Here is a 26365-nt window from a genome sequence, read left to right as displayed (position 1 = left end):
GTAGAATATGCATGCAAATCCTTGAAGAGAAAGGCAAATACTAGAGATGTGGTGGTTGAGAGGGAGCATGATTTACCTCTCAACATGCAGACTTAGAAGAAGCTTGAGGAAATTGTGGAGTAGATACAAATGGAAAGGAATAAAGGAGGTAGAGTGGAGACATCCACTGAAGTAGAGACATCTGGTAGGGGGAGATTTTGAGCTAAGTGGACATAGGGAGCACATGAAATCATACCTCCAAGTGTGAGGTAGGGTGATGTGAAGCCTTAGTACAAGAGTTGTCGAAATTTGGGCAGGGTCCATTGAGGCGTTATCCTCATGGATCATTTCCTTGCTATGAGAGGCTACAATATTCAGTAACGGAAGGATCAATGTTAGCCAAATACTGAGGAGTGCAGAGGAGTGTTCACAACAAAGTAGGAGGCTTAGTAGCAAAGTCAACAACAACACAATTTTCTAAGTATATAGTTGCAGACGCAGTTGATTCAATTCATTTTTTGGATGCTTCTTAGTTGTAGGTGTTGGGCATGGGATCCCCCAAGGGTAGTTTTGGGGGCTTAAAGCCTAGATTTTCATCCAATTTTGTAATCCAAATGTAAAGACTCTGGCATTTTTGGTCACGGAGCGCGTAGATGTTAAAGAGCCATAGGGTTGCCTGCCCTTATTTTGAAAATGTAATGTCAGCTGTAGAAGATCTACCTATGGTCTGCGGACCATGGGATTGTATAAATAGAGCTAAGCTCTAAGTAGTTAGGGTAGATTATGAATAATGGAATAAATATGATGTATGAGAGATAGCTCTGAGCAGAATTCTAAGTTTTGGGTCGTAACATAGGTAGAGGCTCTGCGTCTGAGTGCGCATAGGCCTAGAAGTTCGCAACTGAGTGCGCGGACCCCTGTAGCTAAGTACGCAGGGCGGGTCGAGTCTGTAATTGTTCGGAATTATCAATAAAGAGAAGTATTCTACAATTTCTGCATCTTTATTTCCTATTTATGCATCTGTTATATTGGGTATAAATTTCACTTATAATGCTTATATGATGTGCGAATGTATGTAATTGTGTTGGATAAGTGACCGCAAGTAGGAACATTTGTTTACGCGAAGCTAACTAAATAAAACACTTAGCCTAGTTAGGAAGATATTGTAGTTCGCTACCCTAGCAGCATGAAAGGACTTCAACCCCTGGTTAGGGCTGCACAGAAGATGATTGTACCTTTTGCTAAGGTACTGTAGTGTGGAACAAAGGGTTAAGCAACCTGCGTGAAGGCAGGTATAGCTGGAATAAAATGACATCTCCATCTCAAGGGTGCGGAAAATTGGTTCCAACATCCCCCCATACTACTTCGGTTGAGACTTCAGTTCGCGCTCCGTGGGCTGATGTCGAAAGGGCCAGTAGTGTAGGGATTTGTTTGGCTAACTAACACTGAACCTGGGTTAGGCCTCCACAAGCCAACAAATGGTTTCGTTGCCAGGACTAGAATCTACATGAGAGATGTGTGATGTCGTATCACTTGAATCCAACTAAGAAAGAAATCGAAGGCTGGTTGGATAGAAGGATTCACGAGTTCACGGCCTAGGAGAACAGAAACCAGCGACTGTCAAAAGAACAGTGGTTGGACCAATACCTATATACAGAGATCCACAAAATATTTTTCGCATCCTTTCCTACTAAGCTATATGAGTGGATCGCAAAGCTAGCAGATAACCAAGGAAGATGGAAACTTAACGATCCTATTGTGTGGACCCTGGTGCTAGTGTGAAGGTTGGAAGCATCAGGGGATAAGATTGAGCGTGCTGTCGATCATTGGTTTGATCGCATCATAGGAGGATTTGTTACTTAATTCACGGTCGATACCTCAGTCAGTTATAGCAAGGCAGAGTGACGATTTTTCAAAGGACTGTGAGGTAAGTACATAAAATCTTTGAATACTTGGATTAAAATGTTGTTGTGCAAAAAATGGGTTATGCAACTACCTTGATGTTTGGGACTATGCGAAGCATAAAAAGTTACAGAAACGAAGGAAATAAGGGTCCAGAGTATAGCCCCTTGATTTCACCTCCACGAGGGGATGAAGAAGGGATTGCAAAGGTCTCTCTGCGAAGTGCTATTTAGTTGATAAGACAAGGGTTTCCACGAATACCACCTCCTTCTTCACCGCCATCACCTCCAACTTCACCCGTACCACCTCCACCACCACTGTGATTCAGTATGGAAAATACAGTTAAGTTTCCTTTGTTTAAAGGTTTGGGAAATGAGGATCCAGACCAATTATGGTTCATTGTAAGGGTTGTATGGGAAGTTCAAGGTGTTACAATGACCATATAAAGAAAGCGACACTGGTTAGCGCTCTGCAGGATCGCACACTGACTTGGTATAGTAAGTACTCCAACGATAACCTGAATGTGAGAGTAGTGGACATCCAAGCAACACTAAATAGGGAATTTAGCAAGCCTAAGTCTGAGTCGTAGTCAACTGTGGGATTCAAAGAATTCACGATGCGGCCAAGTGAGACACCATGGGAATTGGATCAAAGATTGAAGTGTCAAATCCGTGAAGCCAAAATGAATTTGACAGTGGACAACATCGCGAGTGGTTTGTGGCTTTGCTACTACCGCACTTAAGGAGCGCGCTGTTGTAGTAGAAGCTAACGACTTAGGCAAAGGCCTTGGAGATTTCCATGAGACTACTTGAGACTCCAATGCAAGGTCCTAATCTAGGAGTTCAACAAATCCATGTGCAGCTGCAGAATCTGTGCCTTGAGATGCAAAGCTTGAAGCAGGATAGGACAGTTGGGCTAGAGGTACGCGAGGAGGTATGGTGTTTGAAATGCAAGAGTCAGGGTCATGACAAAGCCCACTGCCTGGTCTTTACAAATTACCTTGCAGGAGGGGCATTGATGCCTTTAATGCTAGAAGCTCAAGCAGGACCTAGTGTGTTGGGTAGCACAAGCCCCACGGAACGACTATGGGGTACGAAGCCTAGAATTTTGGGTAATATCTTCATGGAAAGTGCAGAGCGCGAACTATAGCAGGTTGAGTCGAAGGGTAGTCCGACCAAAAATAATGTAAAGAAATAGTAATAGATTTGGCCCGCAGAGGGATCACGGGCCAAGGGAAAGTATAAATAGAGCGGGGCTCTATGAGGGAAAGTAGTTCTTAGAAATAGATGGAATGTAATGGGTTCTGAAAGGAAATAGCTTGAAAGCGTCTCTAAGTCCAAGTTGAGGGAGTAGGGTAGAAGGTAGAGGCTCTAAAACTATGTGCGCAGAGGCCTGGAAAGTCCGTAGTTGTGTGCATGGACCCCTGCAGCTAAGTGCGCAGGGTGGATCTGGATGTATTGTTGAAGATTGATAATAAAGATAAGTTTCTTTTGAATTTTGTGTTGATTGCAACTTTACTCTTTTACGATAAATGAACTATTATGATTTCTGCAATTTCTACGGTTGAATGCATGTGAACTGGGGTAATCTTGATGCGCGAAGTAACCAAAAGTAATAAATGTTTGCTTAAAGATCGTTTTAACTAGATCAAACCAGTAATAAGTGATTCCATCTGTATTAAGCGTGAGGTATTCCGATCTGTGCGGATCTGGCATAGCGCAAGGTTGCAAAACAGTGCATGAGCCCCAAACCACATCCAAGACATCCCCAAGGTGTGGAAACCTAGTTCTAGCACCCTCCCTTGCTACCTCGGGTGAGACCTCAATCCGCGCTTCGCAGGTTGGTGCTGAAAGGGCTAGTAGCTGTGGGATTTGTTGGCTTATATCATCACTGTGACTGAATACTTCACCCAATGGGCAGAAGCACAGTCAGTTAAGAATTGCAAAGCCGCAACAATGGCAAAGTTCTTATTTGAGAATGTGTTGACCAGGTTTAGGTGTCCTAAGATTCTCATGAGTGATCGAGGAACGCATTTTGTGAATGAAACCATCAGCGTGCTCACTGAGGAATTCCAAATATATCACTAATAGAGCACGCCATACCATCAACAAAATTTTGGAAACCGCGTTGACTAAGATCTGCAGTGCATGATGGAACGATTGGGACTTGCGCATCCCCGCTGCGCTATGGGCATACTGAACCACGTGCAAAAAGTTGACAGGCCAGACACTGTTTCAACTAGTCTATGGTAAGGAGGCCATGATGCTTATGGAATATATCGTGCCTAGCCTATGGATTGTAGCAGCTACAGGAATGGCAGATCGTGGGGCTTTGGAGGAAAGGCTCGCACAACTCGACGAACTAGACGAAGAACGATTTCTAGCGGGATTTCATCAGCAGGTACAAAAACAGCGTGAGAAAGCATGGCATGATTGCCATATCAAGGTGTGCACGTTCAAGAAGGATGACCTCGTATTATTATATGACAGTAAGTTCAAAAAATTCCCAGGTAAACTCCATATGCATTGGTTGGGGCCTTATGTCGTTAAAGAAGTAACTGATGGGGGCGCAGTTCAGTTGGCTAAGCTCAACGGAGACCCCTTCCCGGGAAGAGTGAATGGTAGTCGCCTGAAGCTCTATACAGGTAGGCCGACTGCCTGACTAACCATTCCACGGAGAGTCTCACCGCTTCGACCAGTTGAAAGAGAGCGAGGGATGATAAAGCAGTCTGGGGAAAAGATGCATCGGTATCAGGGTACGTGTAGAATTGGCCGACAATCAGGAGCGTGGTTTTGCGGATAGAGCCATGCGGGTGTGTCGCTCTAAGGAATGATGACTGTTAATACCACTGTTCATGACAAGATGGATATATTATGGCAAAAGGGAGCGGGAAGTGGGCAATTAAGAGCCACAGTATGAGCCAGATATGAAATGATCGACCACAAATTTCACATGGGAAGGTTACATGAGCTGGAACGAGCGACAATCTGGGCATTTGAAGTTCGCATGGCTTATAAATCACCATGGGGCATCTGCTGGGAAACCTACGCTTTGAAAATATAGATGGAGCTATTCATCATCGCTGCACCCGGCATGTGCGAAAAGGTAGTAATTTGACCGAAGAAGGGGTAGGACTCTCTAAGGAGTCCGGTATTGACAGTTGCAGGTATCCCATAGGCTGCAGCATCGCTAGTAGGAGATGTATCAGAAAAAAGGGAATGCGAAATAGAATTGGTTCGGATGCCATCGGCTCGTCTAGGGGCAGGATGGCGCGTTACAACTGAACAATAGAAGGATGGACAGACGGTGACCATGGGTGGAGATGTAGTCAATAGGTTGCCTCTGATGGTTCTCGACAAGTGGGATTTGGCAGACAGCAACCAGGGTCTTGCAAAATTGCAACACAAGTTGCAGCGGATGGTGCAAAGAGAAGATACAGCGGTTGGAAAGGGCTACGGTGGTACCAGGAGGTCTTGTATGCAGCTCCCCTGCTCGCGCTAAAATCCTTGGAGGGGGTGTTCTATGTTAACCGAGTAGAGAAGAATGAGCATCATCGGTTGCGAGATATGGTAGAAAAATTGAAGCCGGAAAAGTGTTGCAGGAGACACAGTAGGAGCAGCCGGATGATGACGCCACTCAATGAAAGGCGAACCACGAAGACAAGACTGAGCGTCTAGCCACTCCAATAAGTGACTAAAGATGACTATGGGGTGCAAAGCCCGAAATTTTGGGTAATATTAGGGTAAAAGACTCCACGTAAAGCACGTAGCGCTAACTATAGCAGGTTGAGTCAAAGGGTAGTCCGCCTAAAAATAATGTAAAGAAATAGTAATAGAGTCGGCCTGCGAAGGGATCGCGGGCCAAGGGAAAGTATAAATAGAGTGGGGCTCTATGAGGGAAAGCAGTTCTTCGAAAGAGATGGAATGTAATGGGTTCTAAAAGGAAATAGCTTGAAAGCATCTATAAGTACAAGTCAAGGGAGTAGGGTAGAAGGTAGAGGCTCTACAACTGTGTGCGCAGAGGCCTGGAAAGTCCGCAGCTGTGTGCGCGGACCCCTGCAGCTGAGTGTGCAGGGTGGATCTGGATGTATTGTTGAAGATTGATAATAAAGATAAGTTTCTTCTGAATTCTATGTTGATTGCGTCTTTAATCTTTTATGATAAATGAACTATTATGATTTTTGCAATTGCTATGGTTGAATACATGTGAACTAGGTTAATCTTGATGTGCGAAGTAACCAAAAGTAATAAATGTTTGCTTAAAGACCGTTTTAACTAGATCAAACCAGTAATAAGTGATTCCATTTGTAAAAAGCACGATAAAGGTATTCCGATCTGCGCGGATTTGGCATAACCCAAGGCTGTAGAATAGCGCGCGAGCCCCAAACCACATCCAAGACATCCCTAGGGTGTGGAAACCTAGTTCCAGCACCCTCCCCTGCTACCTCGGGTGAGACCTCAGTCCATGCTTCACGGGCTGTTGCCGAAAGGGCCAGTAGCTGCGAGATTTATTTGGCTAAATAATTCTTCCGAACCTGGGTCAAGCCCATATAAGCCAACATAATGTGACGCCTGCTTTATGGTGCGCTATTTGTCAGCTAGTCGGAAAACATGCCATGGATAACTGTCACTTGGTACAGAAGTATGTGCAAACTCTGCAACAGTTGTTCTGCAATTTTTGTAGATTGGTAGGACATGATGAGTGTACCTGCAAGAGTTATGAATTGATGATGGATAGAACTCCCACCTATAGGGTTCAGACCTAAATGCGGCCCCTTGACTAGAATGCAGGGATGGCGTGGACAGGGTTTCAGGGGTGCGGACGAGGCTGAGGTGGACGAGGACTTGGTAGAGGTCAAGGACAGTTGATTTTCTACAATTGTGGAGGGCCAAGACATTATGCCCACAATTGCACTAATCTAATGCACCCGTCGTGAAAGTATTGCACATTGTTTGATCCACAGGGGCTTCACTCAATGAACCTCTGACATATCACGTGTGTTCGTGGCATATTAAACAATACCCTTAATTTGACTACATATTGGAAAATACCTCTAAAAATCACATTATTTAACCCGCTACCAATACGAACCCAATACACCTTCCCAATTTAAATACCCCTACTTTCACTAGATATTGTAGGTATCCATTTCTTCATTAACATTTTTTATACCCCTTTATATTTTTTTCATTAACTTTGGCCTCCATTTTTTATAATTATCAATATTAAAACCATCAACCCCCTATATATCCCCCAATATATTATGTCATTTTTTCCTCAATAAATATCCCCCAAAATGAACCCACGTGGTATGGTATTGCTCCCCTAGTGAAGCCCTCGTGGCTTGATCATGAAAAAAAATATTGTCCCACACTGATAGCTAGGATACGTGACAAAGGGTTGATACCACCTCCCCCGACTCAGAACATGCAAATGATGAGGTCTGAGCCGTGTGAGAAAGACCCGAACATAAATATAGTGCTCTGGAGTTGAATTGCGGCGGGGGATGACAATGGGAAACAACCAGAAGACAGTACATGGGTTCAAAAAGCCCCAGAGAAAGAGGTCGAGTTCGATTTGGAGTGCGCTTGTGAAGCATTCATGGAAGCTAAGAAGAGCTTTGCTGAGGCCTCCACTTCAGGAAGCAAGGATAACCCTGAGTCGGAGATGGACCCATCTATGCTCACAACTTTCTTGGAAACCTGTATGAAGTTATTGCGTGACAGTAAGGTTGTGAAAGGGTTACACGAACTTACCAATAGATGTGATGGGATAGCACCAGGTGAATCATGCATAGTCTGCAAGATTGGAAAGCATAAAACAAGGAAGGGGCGTGAAATGAGACTCACTGCACAGATCGCAACATATGAAATGGATCAAGTCATTCTGGATTTGGGATCAAATGTGAACGTTCTACCGAAGGAAACATGGGAGAAAATGGGGAGACCTATGCTGCAATGGTCTCCAATTAGATAAGGATAGTGAATCAATGAAAATCATACCGATGGGGCGGGTGCGGGGAGTGACCGTGGATTTTGAGGGAGTGAGCGCGCTGACAGATTTTGAAGTAATAGAGATTGTTGATGAAAAATATCCCTACCCTTCACTCTTGGGAATTGACTGGGCTACTGATATGAACGGGGTAATCAATTTGAAGAAGCAAAAAATGATCTTTGAGAAGAAATCACTGCACGTAATAATACCCCTGGATCCTACTAAAGGATCGCGCTATACGAAGCTGGTCCGCGATTATGAGAGTGATGATGACTTGGATTGCATCTATAAGATAACAGTGTGAGACCAAGACTGGGTGAATCCCACCACGGATGGGCAGATTACATGGAAGTGCAAGAGCTCATGCACTTTAGATTATGACGAGGAAATATAACACTGGTAGAATTGGTTAAATGAAGTAACTATGCTGAATTGCAACATGATGACTCGGTCACTATGCTATGTATTGTTAGAGGTAAGAAATTTTCCTATTTATGATGGTCTAAATGAGGTAGATATATTTTTGGATGCATTTGAGAGGGAGTTGCCAGAAAAGCAATGCTTCCAGGCCTTGGACTGGGCACTATGCGCTACGCCTGCAAGGTGGTGGGGTATGCACAAAGGAAGTTTCGATGATTGGCACGAATGTAGGAAAATGATGTGAACATGAATTGGGAAGCATAAGATGTGACTAACAGACAAGTACGATGGGAAGAATGATCCGCACCCGCATTTGGCCAAATGGACGTAGGCTTATGGAGAAAAGACACAACTTGAGTGGGTTCACCTATTCATAACCTGGATGTTATCCCAATGAATTGGTGTGTAGAAATAGAGCTTCACCATGGGATAGGTGAATGGGATATCCTGCTCAAAGGATTCATGATGACATTTAGTTTTGAGGACAGGTTTAACAATATTGATGAAGCGCTACAAGAGGTGAAAGCAACCATCTTTAGGATACCGTAGGATCCTTTAGACTTGATGCAGCCTGAATGGGCTACTCAGCTGAGTCACGTGCTAGAATGTTATAATGTAACTGTTGAAGAAGAGGACGAGGATCCATGGAAGATTAACATTCCCAAGATAGAAGGCCACCGTGAGGTTCAAGGACCACAGATTGAGAACCCTGATGTAATTGCGCCAGTGAAAACTAGAAGGGTGAACATTGGTACGGAGGCAGAACCAAAGTTCGTGAAGATTGGAGACTACTGGGATGACGTGATGGTGGATAAGGTCGCTGAATTGCTCTACGAATACCAGGACTTATTCCCTACCAATTTTACGGATGTGAAAGGGATAATCGAAGATCTAGGAGTGATGAAGATCACGTTAAAACCCGAAGCGAAGCCAGTTAAGTAAAGGCCTTACCACCTAAATCCGAAATACAAGGAGAAGGTCTGCTTAGAATTAGAAAAAATGATAGCAGCAAGCATCATTGTGCCTGTGGAAGAATTCGATTGGGTAAGCCCTGTGGTGGTGCAAGAGAGGAAGCAGAAGGTTGAAATAAGGATATGCGTGGATCTTAGAAAACTGAATGATTCTTGTGTGCATGATACTTTCCCAACTCCGTTCACGGATTAAGTGTTGGACAATGTAGGTGGCCAAGAAGCATACTCCAATGATGGGTTCTCAGGGTACCACCAAATCAAAATCACGCTGGAGGATAGAAGCAAGACAACCTTTGCGACTGAGTGGGGTTGCTTTCAATATACTGTAATTCCATTTGGGTTGAAGAATGCGCCTGCTATCTTTTCGCGTGTGGTTGTTGCGACATTCAAGGAATTCATTCATAAGTTCCTGGAGGTCTATTTCAATGACTAGACTATATTTGGATTGGTTAAGCACCATGTAGCAAGCTTGCGCTTGATGTTGGATACCTGTTGAAGATACCAGATTGTGCTCAACCTCAAGAAGTGTCTATTTTGCGTTCCTTTTGGGAAGCTATTGGGGTATGTGGTTTGGAAACAAGGGTTGATGGTAGACCCCACGAAGATCACGGTGATTCTGAAATTGGAAGTGCCGAGAAGTGTGAAACAGTTGCGCACGCTACCTTGGGACATACGAGATATTACAGAAAGTTTATCAAAGGCTATGCCTAGATCACCGCACCGATGGAATGATGACTGTAAGGAAAGCTTTAATATATTGAAACAGAAGATGGTTATCGCATCAATTCTAGTCTTCCCAGACTAGAAGAAAGAATTTCATGTACATGTTGATGCGTCATGTATAGCACTGGGAGCAGTATTAACATAGGATGGAGCAGAAGGCTTGGACCACCCTATCGTATTCGCAAGCCGTAGATTATCCAAAGCAGAGAAGAACTATTCCACCACTAAATGCGAGGGGCTAGCTATGGTGTATGCACTCCAGAAGTATTGACACTACTTGTCAGGGGCTCACTTTAAGATGTATACAAATCACTCTGCGCTGAAGTACCTGGCCAATAAGCCTGTGTTGGGGGGGCGCATCTACAGATGGATCTTATTATTCCAAGTGTACGATTTTGAAGTTGTTGTGAAGCCTAGATGATTGAACATGGGATCTGACCACCTGTCGCGCATCAAGATAGGGGAGGAACCTACTAATTTGGAGGAAGGATTACTTGACGTGCAACACTTTGCTGTGCGCGTCGCGGATGGACATTTCGAGGATATAATACACTTCTTAACATCTGGAACTACGCCAGAAGGATACTCTGTCTAGCAAAAGAAGGAATTAGTGATGCGCATGACAGACTTCTCTGTCATTGTTGGGAATCTATACAAAATGGGGATGATGAAATACTGTGAAGGTATGTACCTGAATTTGAACGAAGAAGCATCCTCATGGACGCTCATGGGGGCGTTGCAGGAGGAAGTTATGCAGGAAGAGAAACTGCGCAGAAGATTCTACGCGTAGGGTTGTGGTGGCCAACCCTTCATCAGGATTTAAAAGCATATTGCAAGGCATGTGATGTATGTCAGTGGACAGGCGTGCCATCGTGGAGGGATGAAATTCCTTTGAATCCCCAAATGACATTGCAACCTTTTGAGAAGTGGACAATAGATTTTGTATGACTGATTCAACCACAAAGGAAGACAGGCATGATGTACATTATCATTACGATGGAGTATTTGACTCATTGGGTAGAAGTGCAGTCGGCGAAGGATTGCATGGGCGCGACTGCCAGGAAGTTTCTATTTGAACATGTGCTGACATGATTTGGATGCCCAAAGATCTTGATGAGTGATCATGGTATGCATTTCCTGAATGAGACGTTCAACACACTAACAAAGGAATTTCAGGTACTAGAGACAATGGAGGCGTTCAACAAAGTACTAGAGACCGCACTGACTAAGGTATGCAATGCTCAACGAAATGATTGGGACCTATGCATACCTGCAGTATTGTGGGCTTATCGAACAACATGCAAGAAGTTAACAGGACAGACACCCTTTAGGCTGGTATACGGGGTTGATGCAATGATGCCTATGGAATACATCATGCCTAGTCTATGCATAGCAGTTCTCACAGGTATGATGGATCGCGGAGCCCTGGAAGAGAGGCTCGCGTAGTTGGATGAGCTCGAAGAAGAGATATTTTTGGCTGGATTTCACTAGCAGGTCCAAAAGCAGTGCGAAAAGGCATGGTACGATTGACATATTAAGCTGCGCACCTTTAAGGTGAATGACTTGGTGCTATTGTATGACAGTAAGTTTGATAAATTTCCAGTGAAATTCAGAAAGCATTGGCTGGGGCCCTATGTTATTAAGGAGATTACTAATGATGGCGCGGTCTAGTTGTTTAAGTTGAATGGAGATCCCTTCCCAGGAAAAGTGAATGGTAGTCATTTGAAGCCATACACAGGTGGCCCGACCATTTGACTAGCCGACAGTAGCACCATCTTAGCGCTCTAGGCAGCTGAAAGGAGGTGCAAGACTATAAACGACACTGCTCATTTTGGAGAGTTGCGCGATTTCAGGACTGTGCGGAGTAGCGAAGTGTCACAAGGTTTGCGACAATGCAAAGACAGCTTCGCTAGCACGTAGGTTCGCTGGAAAGTGATCGTTAACGTCACTATTCACAATTTGATCGTCAGTTTGAGGCCAAATGGAGTGGGTGGCAGGAATTTAAGGCAATATTTATGGGTTAGATTCTTAAAAATCTTCCACCAATCTAGCATTAATGGACCGAATGTGGGGGAAACAATCGAATTTGAATTCAAAAGGCCCTATAAATTACAAGTGGCTGTCCAGCGAAAAACACTTGGCAGTTTGAGAACTGAGTTGTTGCGCGCTCAAGTATACATGAACTGAGACCTATTCGAGACTTTGAAAGCGAATTCATTATTTGAGCAACTACCAGAGACACTGCAAGAATTGTGGAATAGTGCTATGTCAGCATCCACAGAAGCCATGGACACAAGATTAGTGACAACCGAAGAAGCCGCACTGGAAATTGCGTAGTGGAAGCCCCAGAGAGTGCCAGAGTAATAGTTGAGGTCCCTAAATCACCCAGAACACCGAGACCTAAGAAGGATAAGCAAGCTATGATCCCGGTGTGTGTATCACCACGAAACCCACAGAGGACCAAGCTCACCTTGTAGGAAAAGGGGAAGGCCATTAATCTAGAGGCCAACGAGGAGGAATCTAAAGAAATCCTGGTGGAGGAGGAGGATGAAGAAATGAAAGTTGAAACCTAGGGTGTGGACCCTGTTACCAGGCTGCAAGATTATGTTCCTCCGCACAAGGGCAAAGTCAAAGTGCCGAAGGACATAGATGAGAGCAAGAGCTCTTTGCAAACCCTGTTGCTACCAGATGATATTGTTTTTAAGGGACCACACTTAGGGTGAGTTCTTGTGCTGAAGTTTGAATATTGGGACCTCGCGGATCATGAGAAATTCCTGCATTTAGCAATTGAGTAGCTAATGTGCCACTAGATTGACGGGACTGCTGGAATGATTGAATTGGAGCCGCACAAATGGCTTAGGGGTGTAGAGAAAGCCAGGTTGCTAAACCTGCTCTGGGTGCTTAGTTACCACCACGCCCCAGTGACCATCTTCATCATCTGGCAGCTGCTTTGCTTGGTGCATGATGGGTGTTTGTGGCTGGAGGAGCCCATTCTCTTACTCAGGGGAGGATCCAGTCAACTATTCAGAAGGAAAAGGTGGCGAGTTGGCCCTCGTGGAAGCAATGAAGAAGAAGTTCAAGTGGGAGAAGAAGAAGTGAGGATACGCCATCTCCAACATTAACAACACCACAATCAAGGTCGCGACACAAATACTAGCAAGAAAAGTGATGCGAAAGTGCCATGTAGATGAGGTGCCCACGCCTGTGATTGCACTAGCGGCCCAATGCGTAGAAGGAGTCCACTTCAACTGGGCGAACTATTTATGTGGCGAGTTCCTTGAAAACTTTCGTGAGGCACAGGAGTAGGGCAAAACGTTTCACTATGTGTGGCTCCTGTTGTCGATCACACTGGTGGCATGGGAGCTGCCCGAAGACAACCAATTCCCTTCGGTCGCACCGGAACTTCAAGAGGCAACGAAGTATGCTTCGCTGTGGGCAACCGAGAACGTGCAACGAATAAAAGAAAGCAAGATCTTTTGGGTATTAATTGAGATGAATATCCGGATGGGGATCAATCGCAAGCCGCGGTTGTCGCCCATAGTATACGCCAGCCTGAAGAGCTTTGCAGAGTTCAAAGCGGATTTCCACCATGTCTTTATTAGGGAGCAAAAGGCCCTACAAAGACATGGCATAACCTCCCATATCTAGTGATAGATGATGTGATCTTTGAAGTCCTTGAGTCTTGGCCACTGGAGTGGCATGCTCTAGCAGGTTCTGTGGTGGAAATGAATAAGTTCACCATGCAGCGCAAGAAGGAAGAGACAAAACTCTGAATGGCACAGCTAGCGGAGAAGTGTAGAAAGGAGGAAGAAGCGACTAAGGCCCAGGAAGCATGCGACGCCGTGAAATTGGAAGAGTAGAAGAAAATAGGAGGATAAGAGTGCAAAGGAAAGAAGTCACCTTTGCCTGACATTGAGGCGGAAACAAAGACAGAACAAGGTGGCGCAGACCCGCAGACGACATCCACCCAACTCAAGCGTCCGCGACCGTGAGAGCAGGCAGTGCCATGAAAGAAAACAAAGGCATCAAAGACATCCTTCGACCCAATCACCCTCACTGAGGGGGATTTGCATGATATCAGAGAAATGGTGAGGGATGTCACCGTGGAGGCCCTCCAACAGTTCGAAGAGTAGCAGCAGTTGGTATTGGGGGCTCTCCGGATAGAGTTACAGGAGTTGCAGGTATGCACTCCACAGGCTGGCATAGTGTCCACCAGCCTCGCGATCGGCACTTCAACTGCCGAGGAGATGTTGCACACAAGGGTGACCAACACGATAGTGCTACCAAATGGGGCACTTACTATAGAGAAGGAGGCCGATAGGCCCACGGTTAGCATTCTGAAAGGGGTAGGATTGAACATGGCTACGCTCCCTTGGGAGACACTCTACCTCTTACAGGATGGAGTCACTGTGGAACTCAGGGCTCGGGAGAGTCGCGCTCTACAGGTGATGAGTGAGTAGTGCATCAACATTGAGCAGCTGGGCCTGCAGTGCAATGAGGTAGTGAAGCAGAAGAAGCAGATTATGCAGGTAGTAGAGGAAGCATGCCGGATGGTCTCGGAGTTGGATTTTCTGGTAGAAGAACTCGTGGAGGTGTGCGTCCACAAGTTAGCCACATGGGTGCATGATGCTCGAGCGGAGATGGACAGGGTTCAGCTGGAGCTAAACATGCAGATCGCAGAACTATAATTGAAGGCCCAGCCTTCAACTCTGCCGAAAGTCAAGGAACAACATACCACCGATGTTACAACAACAATATCAGTGGTTGACAATGCAGTTTCAGACTACATGCAGCTGTTTGAACAGTCATTCGAGGTCCTAACCACCCTGCAGGAGGACCTGAATGTAGAGTGCCTGGAGACAGAGGCGGGAAAGCTACAATAGAGGTATGATGAGGTAAAAGGGACCATGCAGAAGGTTGCCCTTACGTAGAGGCTTGCATGGATGCAGGAGGCAAAGGCACTCAAGGAACAGGTGGATGCTGCTCGGCATAAAGAAGCAGTCTTAAAAGCACACCTACAACCATGGATAGATGAGGATTACATGATCACAGCCTCCATTGAAGGGAAGCTTGCGGAACTGCAGGCAACCTAGTTGAATATTTAGAGTAGTAGTTTAGTAGTAGTCACCGAACAACGAGTGGAGGAAGTCCAACAGGTGGCCGCTCAGTGCGCTGCCGACGTTGCAGTGATCCAAACAGAGTTGGGGGGTCTTTGCGCTAAGATCTCTCCACTTTCATAGTGACTCGAGGGCGAGTCACGATGTTTTTGTTGGGGGCGTGTTGGGCACGGGATCCCCCAAGGGCAGTTTTGGGGCTTAAAGCCCAGATTTTGGTCCAATTTTGTAATCCAAATGTAAAGACTCCGCATTTTACAGTCGCGGAGCGCGTAGATGTTAAAGAGCCATAGGGTTATCTATCCTTATTTTGAAAATGTAATGTCGGCTGTAGAAGATCTACCCATGGTTCGTGGACCATGGGATTGTATAAATAGAGCTAAGCTCTAAGTAGTTAGGGCAAATGATGAATTATGGAATAAAATATGATGTCTGAGAGATAACTCTGAGTAGAAGTCTAAGTTTTGGGTCGTAGCGTAGGTAGAGGCTCTACAGCTAAGTGCACAAAGGCCTAGAAGTCTGTAGCTGAGTGCGTGGACCCCTGCAGCTGAGTGCGCAGGGCGGGTCGAGTCTGTAATTGTTCAGAATTATCAATAAAGAGAAGTATTCTATAATTTCGTCTTTATTTCCTATTTATGCATATGCTATATTGGGTATAAATTTCACTTATAATGCTTATATGATGTGCGAATGTATCTGATTGTGTTGGATAAGTGACTGCAAGTAGGAACATCTGTTTACGCGAAGCTAACTAAATAAAACACTAAGCCTAGTTAGGAAGATATTACAGTTCGCTGCCCTAGTAGTGCTAAAGGACTTCAGTGCCTGGTTAGGGCTGTGCGGAAGATGATTATACCCTTTTGCGAAGGTACTGTAGGGTGGAACAGAGGGTTAAGCAACCTGCGCAAAGGCAAGTATAGTTGGAATAAAATGACATCACATCCATCTCAAGGGTGCAGAAACTTGGTTCTAGCATCCCCCCATACTGCTTTGGGTGAGACTTCAGTTCCCGCTCCGTGGGCTGATGCCGAAAGGGCCACTAGTGTAGGGATTCGTTTGGCTAACTAACACTGAACCAGGGTCAGGCCCCCACAAGCCAACAACAGGTGTTGTAGGAGTAACAAAAACAGTGAGAGGTGTTGCATGCAGTACATTCCACATGTGCAAGATGGGGGTGGTTGATAATGCCTTTCTTGCTGAGAGGGAGTGTTGAAAATGCAACAAGAAAGTATCAATTTTGATATTTTCCTTAATCAAATTAAGGAAATTTGAAATTCCATATCAGTAGACAACTTGGAGGAGTTAACTAAGGTGACATGGCTCTTTTCACTCAATTAAGAACACCCAATTCGATTTAATGATTTGAAGCTCAATTTACTTGAGTGGATTCGTAAAAAATAGGAGTCCAACTCAGTTAATTTGAGTTAGGGTCATGAAGTTCAGTTGTATGCAATGGGTTCCTAAATTTTAGGAGCCTAGGTTGAGTTAATTTCAGTTGTAGCAATTTAATTCAGTTAAATTAAGTTATGGTTAGTTAAACTAGTTCTAACTATTGGAGGAACCAGTCGAAGGTCAAGTTGTGGAAGTGGAACTTCAACCACACTTAGTGATCATCTAGTAACTGATCAATCATCTAAATTAGCTCATGCATGCAGAGAGTTCGAGTTACCCAGTTGATATGGAGATTCTAAGGTAGTGTACTATCAGTGGTAGACTATTTTGAAGTGTACATATGGTGCATGCATTTAGAGGAAAAACCTAAAAGAATTGTGCAATCTAGATGAGGGAATTCCTAATTAATAGGGGCCTAATTCCTAGAGGAACAACACAGGGAATTAGGAACTTGTAGGGCTTGAAAATTGGCTAAGTGTTGGCCAGAGTGAGTGAGTCAGGCAAAGGGATTGACTATACACTTGCAGGGTGTACTCAAGCTTGACCAAGCATATGTATTTCATCTCTATTCTCTGATTAATGCAATATAGATAATAAGGGTCTTTGAGCAGTTTGTTTCCTTAGATAAATATTTGTGCATGTGCGATGTTTCCTTTTGCATGTCTATGATTCTTGTTCTAGATGGTGAATTAACTTCCGCATATCAGTAGAGTAGCTTCAAGTCTTGTGATTTAGTATATTTCATGAGCATTATTGAATCTACACATTAATTTATACAAGAAGGCCCAACTAGGCCACACATTTCCTAATTCTTGCTAACAAAAAAAAGAAAAAAAAGCTTACTATGAAAACTAGTAATGGCATCGTAGGCTATAATAGTTTTTGAAACCAGAAATGGGGATTCTACTGTAGGAAATTTTGAAAAGGTCATTCTCACAATGAAAACCATAGATGGCATAAATAGTTGGAATAATTCTTGAAAACTCGAAATGGCAGGTATTACCATAGTTTAGAAAAGAAAAAAGAAAAAAAAATTATAAAAGTTTTTTAAACAATAACTACTCTCAGTTTTGGAGAAATTATTTTTAGAAAATACAAATAAAAATTTGTAGAATTCATCAATGCATATGTTATAATTTGTAATATCTATTTGAAGCTCAAAGAAATGAAGTTGCTTATATTATCAACTACACCAATCAAGAATTTAATATTTTGTTCCAGATCATGAAGTCTTGCATTGCAAAAGAAATCAATAACAACATTAACAATGTGTAGATTTTAGAAAACATAATTATAATTTCAAACAACCTTGTGACAATTTTTACAACTTTATTCTACAACAACAACATGTGTTTATCAATGTGGCCAAATGGAAATTAGTTGAAAGGATACTCTACAACAAATATGACATTTTCAACTTTTCAAACACCATGTGTCAGGTAACATTGAAATGATTATTTAAACTACTTGTTTAGTACCATTTGTCCATTTATTATTGCATTTTGTCCCTAACACAACCGTTACATCATAACCACCACATCTACCAACTCGTAAATCTTTCAATTTTTGTGCACCATCATCCTTCGTACAATTTATTCAATATCCGCTCAATTCCAGCTCAAACCATTGATGAATGTACCTATGACCCGTTTAAAATCACTCATCCATGTCACGTCTGATAAGACACAACAAGATCGAGGCTATTAAAAATTAAAATCATCATCATCAATCATGGCAGTTCCTATTTCCACCTCCATAGCAAAGTTAATTCTATGTCTTTACACCTTCTGGCACCCTCCTTGACGTCATGGGGCCCTTCCATGTTCGACCATGCATCATAGCATGCATCCCTCTCCGGCGATTACAGGGCACGCAGCTCCGGCGACTCTGCTGTCTGCCGTGCTCCTGCCCATCGACCCTGCCCGCCTCCACTTTGGCCTCCACTCTCGCGTATTGATGAGGCACATTCACCAACCTGAGGCACATTTACGACATATTTACGGCATTTACGAATGGTACCAACCATCCTCCAGGCAATTCAAACTCTCGACAATTCAAACTCCAAGACAATTCACGCATTGAACTCCGGCGAACAGAGGAGAGGTTACAACCATTGAACTCCGGCGAATAGAGGAGAGGTTACAGAAGGTGATTCAGTGCATGCAGTGCTTCGAGGACGGAAGATTTCAAACGCTCTTTCGACCTCTGTCTTGCGCGTATACAGGTATTATCGTATACCCCTGCATACAACCATAATATAGAATTCATGAAACAGCTACTGAAAAACGCGGGGCTTTCCCCTTTGCGGTTCTGTGAAAAGGGTTGATACAATGAAAATTATATGTTCAGGGTGTTACAGGTACTCTTGTTTGCGGTTTTATGAATTCCTATCAGATGTATTTCAGATCCCATACAGTCGAACTTTGATAGTCATGAATATAAGCACTCTTGAGTTTAAGTTCCAGCAAATTGATAGCCCAGCAAATTGTTTACAGAAGTAGAAATCTTGTGATTATTATGATGCCTGTTCACTTTGCTCCCCAAGTCCTACATGGCTGGATGACCATCCTTCCATATCAGCTCTGCCAACTGTTCATAGTCCGGCCTACACAACCAACGGGAGCAAGTTTCAGACAAAAAAATCATTCATATTTAATGGCCATTTTCAATTTACAGAAGAAGCTGAATTGCACGGTTTCATTCATTCAATTCAATGTCCTTACATAGCAGGTGGAAATTGATCTTCCAGCTCAGTTCGTTGTTCCTCTTGGTTCCATGCCTTTGATTTATTAAACGAAAACATGTTTAATTGACCTAATCCGCTGAGCTCTGTGTCATTACCACAAGCAGCATCCTAGGCTGCAGGGACGCACTGTCCCATTACAAATATATATATATATATATATATATATATATATATATATATATATTTTATATATATAAATATCCCAAAATCATATTTCCTGTTAAGTCTTCCATATCCTTAGAGAAAAACATAAAAACCCAAGTTTCATAAACAAAAATTTGTGATATCTATCTCTGTACTTGGAGAAAAAAATTGATGTGTATATCTCTCTGTACTTGGGTCATAATAACAATGAACACAAAGCTGGCTATGTAATTTGAATTGACAACTATAAACACACATATTAGGTTATTTATGAAGGAAAATTATATGTTCAGGGTGTTACAGGTACTCTTGTTTGCAGTTTTATGAATTCCTATCAGATGTATTTCAGATCCCATACAGTCGAACTTTGATAGTCATGAATATAAGCACTCTTGAGTTTAAGTTACAGCAAATTGATAGCCCAGCAGATTGTTTACATAAATATATAAAGACCACAAACAAGCACAACCAAAAGGTGGTAGCATACACAAAATTAAAGACGTTACTGATGTGAAGCCAAGAATCTTGCATTACCCCGTTTATGCTCTCAATTGTAAATCCAAATATCTATATGCTATATATCATTACAAGTATTCTATTATTGATACCAAAATTTAAGAGGTAAAAGACGTCAATATTAGGATCAGGAATTGCCATTTGCCAAATTCAAGTCACTGATCAACAATGCCTTCAATTCGGCGTCAAAAGTTTCAGCCATTTTCTTCACTTCTCTGGTGACCTCTTTCTTCACTTCTCTGGTGACCTCAGCCAACGTATCCATGATTTCCTTCATAATTGGCGTCGATGAAACTGGGGGCTTGATAGCGATTGAATTCCTATCAGATGTATACAGCTCAGAATTTCAATAACAGAGGAGCTTTTACTGAAAGTTTGAAACTATATGCAGCTGGCCATTGGTGATCGAAAATTGCTTTTCGCAAGGTTAGTGCGCATCCTTTTCATGCCTCGAAGCCGTATTTTAAAAAGCCATATGCAACGCGACAAAGCCCTAGCATTTCCAATAGATTCCCAATGGCATTTCATGTTTTATGAACTCTTCCCTGGTTAATGATCTGTAATTGATTTAGCACGGATTCCAAAACACGTTTCGATTGATTTAAAGATTTAAATATATTTTAAAGATTCAGAGATTACAGCTTGATTTTCTCACTCCGCCAAAGTGTCTCGTAAAAGATAGCAAATTTATTCTGGAGCAGTAATATATGGCCAAATTTAGATCACAATTGGACTCATAGTTCAGAATAAATTTTATTTGACTCCTCAAGAATGCAGTGCCATGAAGAATCTTGTTCATCATTCTCACAAGTATTGGTCCTGGTCACAGTTAATTATAAGGAGTATTCCCAAGCCAAATGGCTCTGAAAATCTTATTTTGGTTGGAATTTGATTAATAAAAGGTTCAAGTTTCATTGGATTAGATGAATTTTAAAAAATTTAGGGTTTTGATGAAGTCAACGCTTAAATGTAGTAAGCAAGCATTTAAAGATTCTAAATAGATAGAAGTTTTTCCTCGCTCAAATATTTTTATTAATTTATTTTTTCCAACCTGATAAAAAAAGATTTAAATTTTTTAATATAATTATAATTTTGTTACGATTCAAATTTTTCTCCTAATGACTTGTTTTTCTCAAAAATCTGCTTTAGGATCGTAAAAATTTTCAATTAAATGTTTGATTAATAAGTATTCGTGTTTCCTATATCCGCAAAATCTTACAGCAAATCATCTATCCTCATTTCATTCAATTTTATATTATACAAATGATCCTCATTTTATTCAATTTTATATTATACAAATGAATTATGAATATTGTAGGTATATTATACGCAGTGGAATCGATAGATGAATCTGGTGTCATCTGTTTGGATGGAGAAATGGAAAACCATAATAAAAAATCACAAAACAATTGCATAGTCTAATAAATGTGGAATATTGTTGTCAAGGAATTTGTTTAGTTATTAACACTGTGAGTATATATACACAGTGGAAACAGTAGATAAATTTGATCTAATAAGTATAAATGAAGAAATAAAGAAGTGAGGTACACATGGAAACAACAGAAGGATCTGATGTCATAGGAAGAAATGGAGAAGTAAAGAAATGAGAGTTGACATTATTTACATTAAATATTAACACTTTAGATATTCAGACTAAAATCAGTTGATGAAAGCACTTACAGACTTTGTCCTTGCCGGATGTGCAACAGTAAGGTGCTCAGAATTTAAGTGCCAACAGACCAACCACCGTATATTTAGCTTATATCTATTCACTTTGTTAACTGGAAAAATATATATTTATGTGTTGACATTATTTAACTCTTTTCATTATTTATGTGTTGAGTTTTTATCATCTACAGAAAAAGTTGAGTTGCAACAAATAGATATGTTTTCTGTCCAGTAACATATTATATACAACTTTTTAAATATATCATGGATTTAAGAACATTTTATTCTATTCCAGTTTTCAAAATTTTAGTGTTTAAAATGGATTTTAGTGTTTATTCTATTATTATGTTGTTCTTTTTAGATTATGGTATATGGAGAGCATTAGTGTCTTTACTCTCCTGGTTATGTTAGCAGGGAAAAAATATGTCCTGTAAATAAATGGCATCCTATTTTGCCTTTGTTGAAGAATCCATAGAGCCCTCCCCCATGGAGTGTGCGGGTTACGAGCAGTATGTGCATCTCCCCGAGCTCAGTGCCATGTGGAAATTCAAGGAATGGCCTGGTTGGTCTAGAGAGGGGTTGGTAAAGGCTGCCTTACAGTCATTGGAGATTACTTTTCGGTTTGTTTCGTCTGTCCTCTATGACACAAGGACTTACATTGACAAAGATGAATAGAAGAGAAGGCTTGAATCCTTAATTAGTTCCCAGATTGAGTTGATTTCAATGATTTGTGAAAATGACAAGCAGGTTCCCACTCTTCAGTTGTCAGTAAGTAGTGGTGTTCTCTCATGGAAAGTTTTCCATGAGGTATGGCAGAGACCTGGTGCTTTACCTGTGGTTAGTAGAACAAGTGAAGAGAGCTTACTTCCGCGTTTGGGTACATGGAAAAGCGCTGAAGCTATGGGTTCTAGAATATGGCTTGCCATTGAAGGCCATATGCAGAGGACTCCCTTCACTTTAGGTCTGGGGGAACCAAATATGTCAGTAAGCCTCTTCTTGAATATGATAGAATCTGCAAGCCAAGATATTTGCACTCTTTAAAACAACATAAACAGTTCCATAATCCAGAAGATGCCAAACTTTGCAATGTCCTCCAGATCTTTGAGGCCTGGGTATTTGTAGGCCAAGAATTGTTGCACAGAGTATATGAAAGAATAGATTCTGGGGATTTCGTAGGAGCATCCACAGACTGTTGGATGGTTGAAAGGGTGTGGAACATGCTCACAGAAATTGTGAATTTGCTTCTAGTGATGGACCCAGATGATTTCCTTTGCCTTAAACACCAGTTGGCAATTAGCAGCACTAGTACGCTTGCAGGCGCATATTGCCTTCGGTCTGCCCCCCTTAGAGACCTTACAAATGCATGCAAGGAACTAAGGCATCTGGTGCCCAAAGTCATGGGTGTTGAGGCTGATCCAAAGGGTGGACCAAGGCTCCAGGAGGCACTTATGCATTTGTTTCATTCACATGGACTTCGCTCACATAACACTTCAGGTGCTTATCATGTTGCAACAATACATGTTCTGTTAGCCTTCCAGGCAATAGAAGCCGCAGTGAAAAGGTTTTTCTTCTCATATCAACAGCTGGTAGTAACAACCATGGGTAGCATTGAAATGAAGGGTCCATCATATCTAGGTGCTTGTGATGCCCTGCATCAGATATATTTTGAACCACCTTATTTCCCTAGTGTGGATGGTGCAAAGACATTTTTGGGTTACTATTGGCACTAGAAGTCTACAACTATGGTGGATGGTACACTGGAAGATCTACAGACAAATCAAGTTAAGTTTGCAAGACAAAGAACAATGCATTCAGTTTTTCAAAGTACTACCCCAAATTCATACATACACTTCTTACATTGACAGTTTTGAGTACTATACATAGAATTATATTGGATATAGGATTAGACTCATTTTTGTTCATCCCCATCAGTAGGACCAATAAAAAAAACAGTGCTAGAAATTTGGAAAAAAAAAAAAAAAATTTCCCTCTCCAACATGGATAGGATACTAAGGATTCATAGTGTGCAATTCCTCCTTCGTTAGTTAAATACTGTAAAAGATTGTCCAAAATTAAAAGGGTAATTATTAAAATTATTAAATTTTACGAGTTGTTTCTTTTTTTAATTTTTTATTTCTTTACCTAAATTCTATGATGAGTTTAATGATATTTATATAATTCATTATAAATTTTAATATGAAATGTAGTTTAATGCTGTTATTTTTTTATTTTTTTAAGATTTTTTAATTCAGTGTGTGAAACTGAGATAATTATAATTTTAAATTGTTAAGTTTATTTAATGGAATGCATCATAATTTTTTTGATGCATTATTTTTTTTTATATTTAATCAGATTTTTTGTTTTTTAAGATTTTTTAATTCACCGTGTGAAATTGAGATAATTATAATTTTAGATTATTGAATTTATTTAATGGAATATATCATAAAAAATTTAATGTATTAAATCTATATCATATTTAAATATATAATTTAAATGATGGAACGAAATTGAGATAATTATAATTTTAGATTATTGAATTTATTTAATGGAATATATCATAAAAAAATTAATGTATTAAATCTATATCATATTTAAATATATAATTTAAATGATGGAACATTACAATTTCATTACGGGTCATACTAAATAATTATCTCTTTAAACTAGGCCTCAAAAAATATAATTCTTTTATTTGAATATTTTCTGCTTCAAAATTATGAGCACAAGCATAAGTATGCGACTCATTTCCAAAGTTTTGAGAAAAAATATTAGATAATGCATTTTGGATTGACTAATAACATATAATTAGTATAATTTTTTATCTCTACATTTATTTTACAAAGTACTCTGATACTTCTTTATACTCTACTTTAATTTTCTTGCACATGGCCTTGTGTTATTGCTTAGGATGTCATTTAATTTAACTGAATTTATGGTAAAGGTATAAATTTTGCCTTTAGTTCTTCAATACTAATTTGTTTTAGTGAGATTGTAAATTTTAGTCAAATTATTTCTAGTATAGTATCATTTATAAAATACGTTGTTCTTTAATCATATAAGTTTAAATTTAGAACATTGATAATGCATATTGCTTATAATCATTCTCACTCTTAATATCTATAATTTGGATTAACACTTATCATTTTCTTGCAGATTGACACACGGTTCGCTCGCTTGTGCAGAGCCTAACCCCACAGTTTACAAAGAACAAAAACAATCATTGTAATTTTTCTTTCGTGGGTGACTGGCAACCTTTAGTGAATTGCCTTCACCTCTGCAATTTTTTTCCATATAGTTCAGATTGTTTTAATAATCAGTATTAGAAGGGCAATTACTTAGCCTTTACTTTAAAATTTTTACATTTCACACATAGCTTAATTAAGGGGAAAAGTAAGTGGCCATAATCCACACATTTTTTCAATTTGTTTTGCTATTTTACCCAAGTCACATAGCTTAATTAGCAAAGGAGTAAGTGGCCCATAATTCACTCATATTTTTTACTAACCAAAGCATCTTTACTTCATTAGCATTGGGACTAGGAACTGGTGTTATTAAAGAAAGGGAGTAGCCCCTGCTTCCCTTGCGTCTTTTAGACGATCCTGGGCTTGCATCTGAAATCTTTCTCAAAGCACTCAGTTTTTCATCTCCCTTTTTAGGCTCACATAGTGTAATAGGAAGGAAGTAAGTGGCCCATCAACCACACATTATTTTATTTGCAGGTAAGGAACAAACATAATTTAGTGTAAGTAGACGAATTTGAAAAGGATCATCAAATATCCACATGACTACAAACTTTGTATGTTCACTCTGTCACTTATACACACATTTCACTACACACACTAAGCTACTCTAAACTTTGAACAAAGGGAATCAAGTGTAAAAACCTTTTGTACTTAGTTTATTTAAGCTTAATTTTTTACACCATAAGTGAAGGAAGACACATAAAAGCAATCATAACTTGAACAAACTAAATTTCCCCACATGGGCCACAAAATAATTTATAGTTTAGGTTAGGACTGTTGGGGGTAGGCATCCAATAAGCCGCCATGGTCATGTTACATTTTGAAACATAGAAGTTGTCTTTTAGGGTGCTTCAAATCCTTCAATCAGTCCACAAAAAGACAACCCAGGCAGCACAGAGACCCGATTCAGAGGGGGTTCGGCTTAGGCTCAGTGTGTGCGGTACTATATGGGGCTACCCAACCTGTATAGTGCTCGGTATTGATAACCGATTACCAAGAAGCTAAAGACTCGACTGCCTCCGTGAGACGAAGGTATCCTACTGGCCAAATTTTAGGGCATCTTTCCCTATAGGTGGAGGTGTGGGAAGCACTAAAGCCTCATTCAATACCTTGGTTGATTCTTTTCGTTGCTGGAAGCGTCACCAGTTCTTTCGGGACGTAGCCCCAGTACTCGTCATTTTTTGGCTGCTGGAAGCGTCACGAGTTCTTTCGGAACGTAGCCCCAGTACCCGTCATTTTTTGGCTGCTGGAAGCGTCACCAGTTCTTTCGGGACGTAGCCCCAGTACCCGTCACAAAAGATATCTCCGCAAGGCCCAGTTACTTATAGAGTGGAAAGGACGAATAGGTCTTCATAGGACCTTTTATCATACGCAAAACAAACTAAAATATTTTCCTTGTTTGATCGATCACATAGCTTAACTTAAAGGGAAAGTAACACTTTATTTTTCATTTTGCTTTATGTATGTAATTTCTTTTTATACACATTCCTCTCCTCACCACAAAAGTGACACACATTCCATTTTAAGAATACATAAATACTTTACTTTTTCATA

General features: G+C 41.1%; 1 pseudogene; it reads left to right on the top strand.

Moving 5' to 3' along the window:
* Positions 1-22007: 22007 nt before the first annotated feature.
* Positions 22008-23299, top strand: LOC149221105 (nematode resistance protein-like HSPRO2 pseudogene; annotated as a pseudogene).
* The last annotated feature ends 3066 nt before the right edge of the window (positions 23300-26365 follow it).

This window comes from Pinus tabuliformis, chromosome Q, assembly GCF_031772625.1.
Source record: "Pinus tabuliformis cultivar Carrire ecotype Pingquan chromosome Q, CPIR1, whole genome shotgun sequence".
Classification (NCBI taxonomy): domain Eukaryota; kingdom Viridiplantae; phylum Streptophyta; class Pinopsida; order Pinales; family Pinaceae; genus Pinus; species Pinus tabuliformis.
The sequence above is the reverse complement of the archived record's forward strand: the minus strand, read 5'-3'. Positions and strand labels throughout refer to the sequence as shown.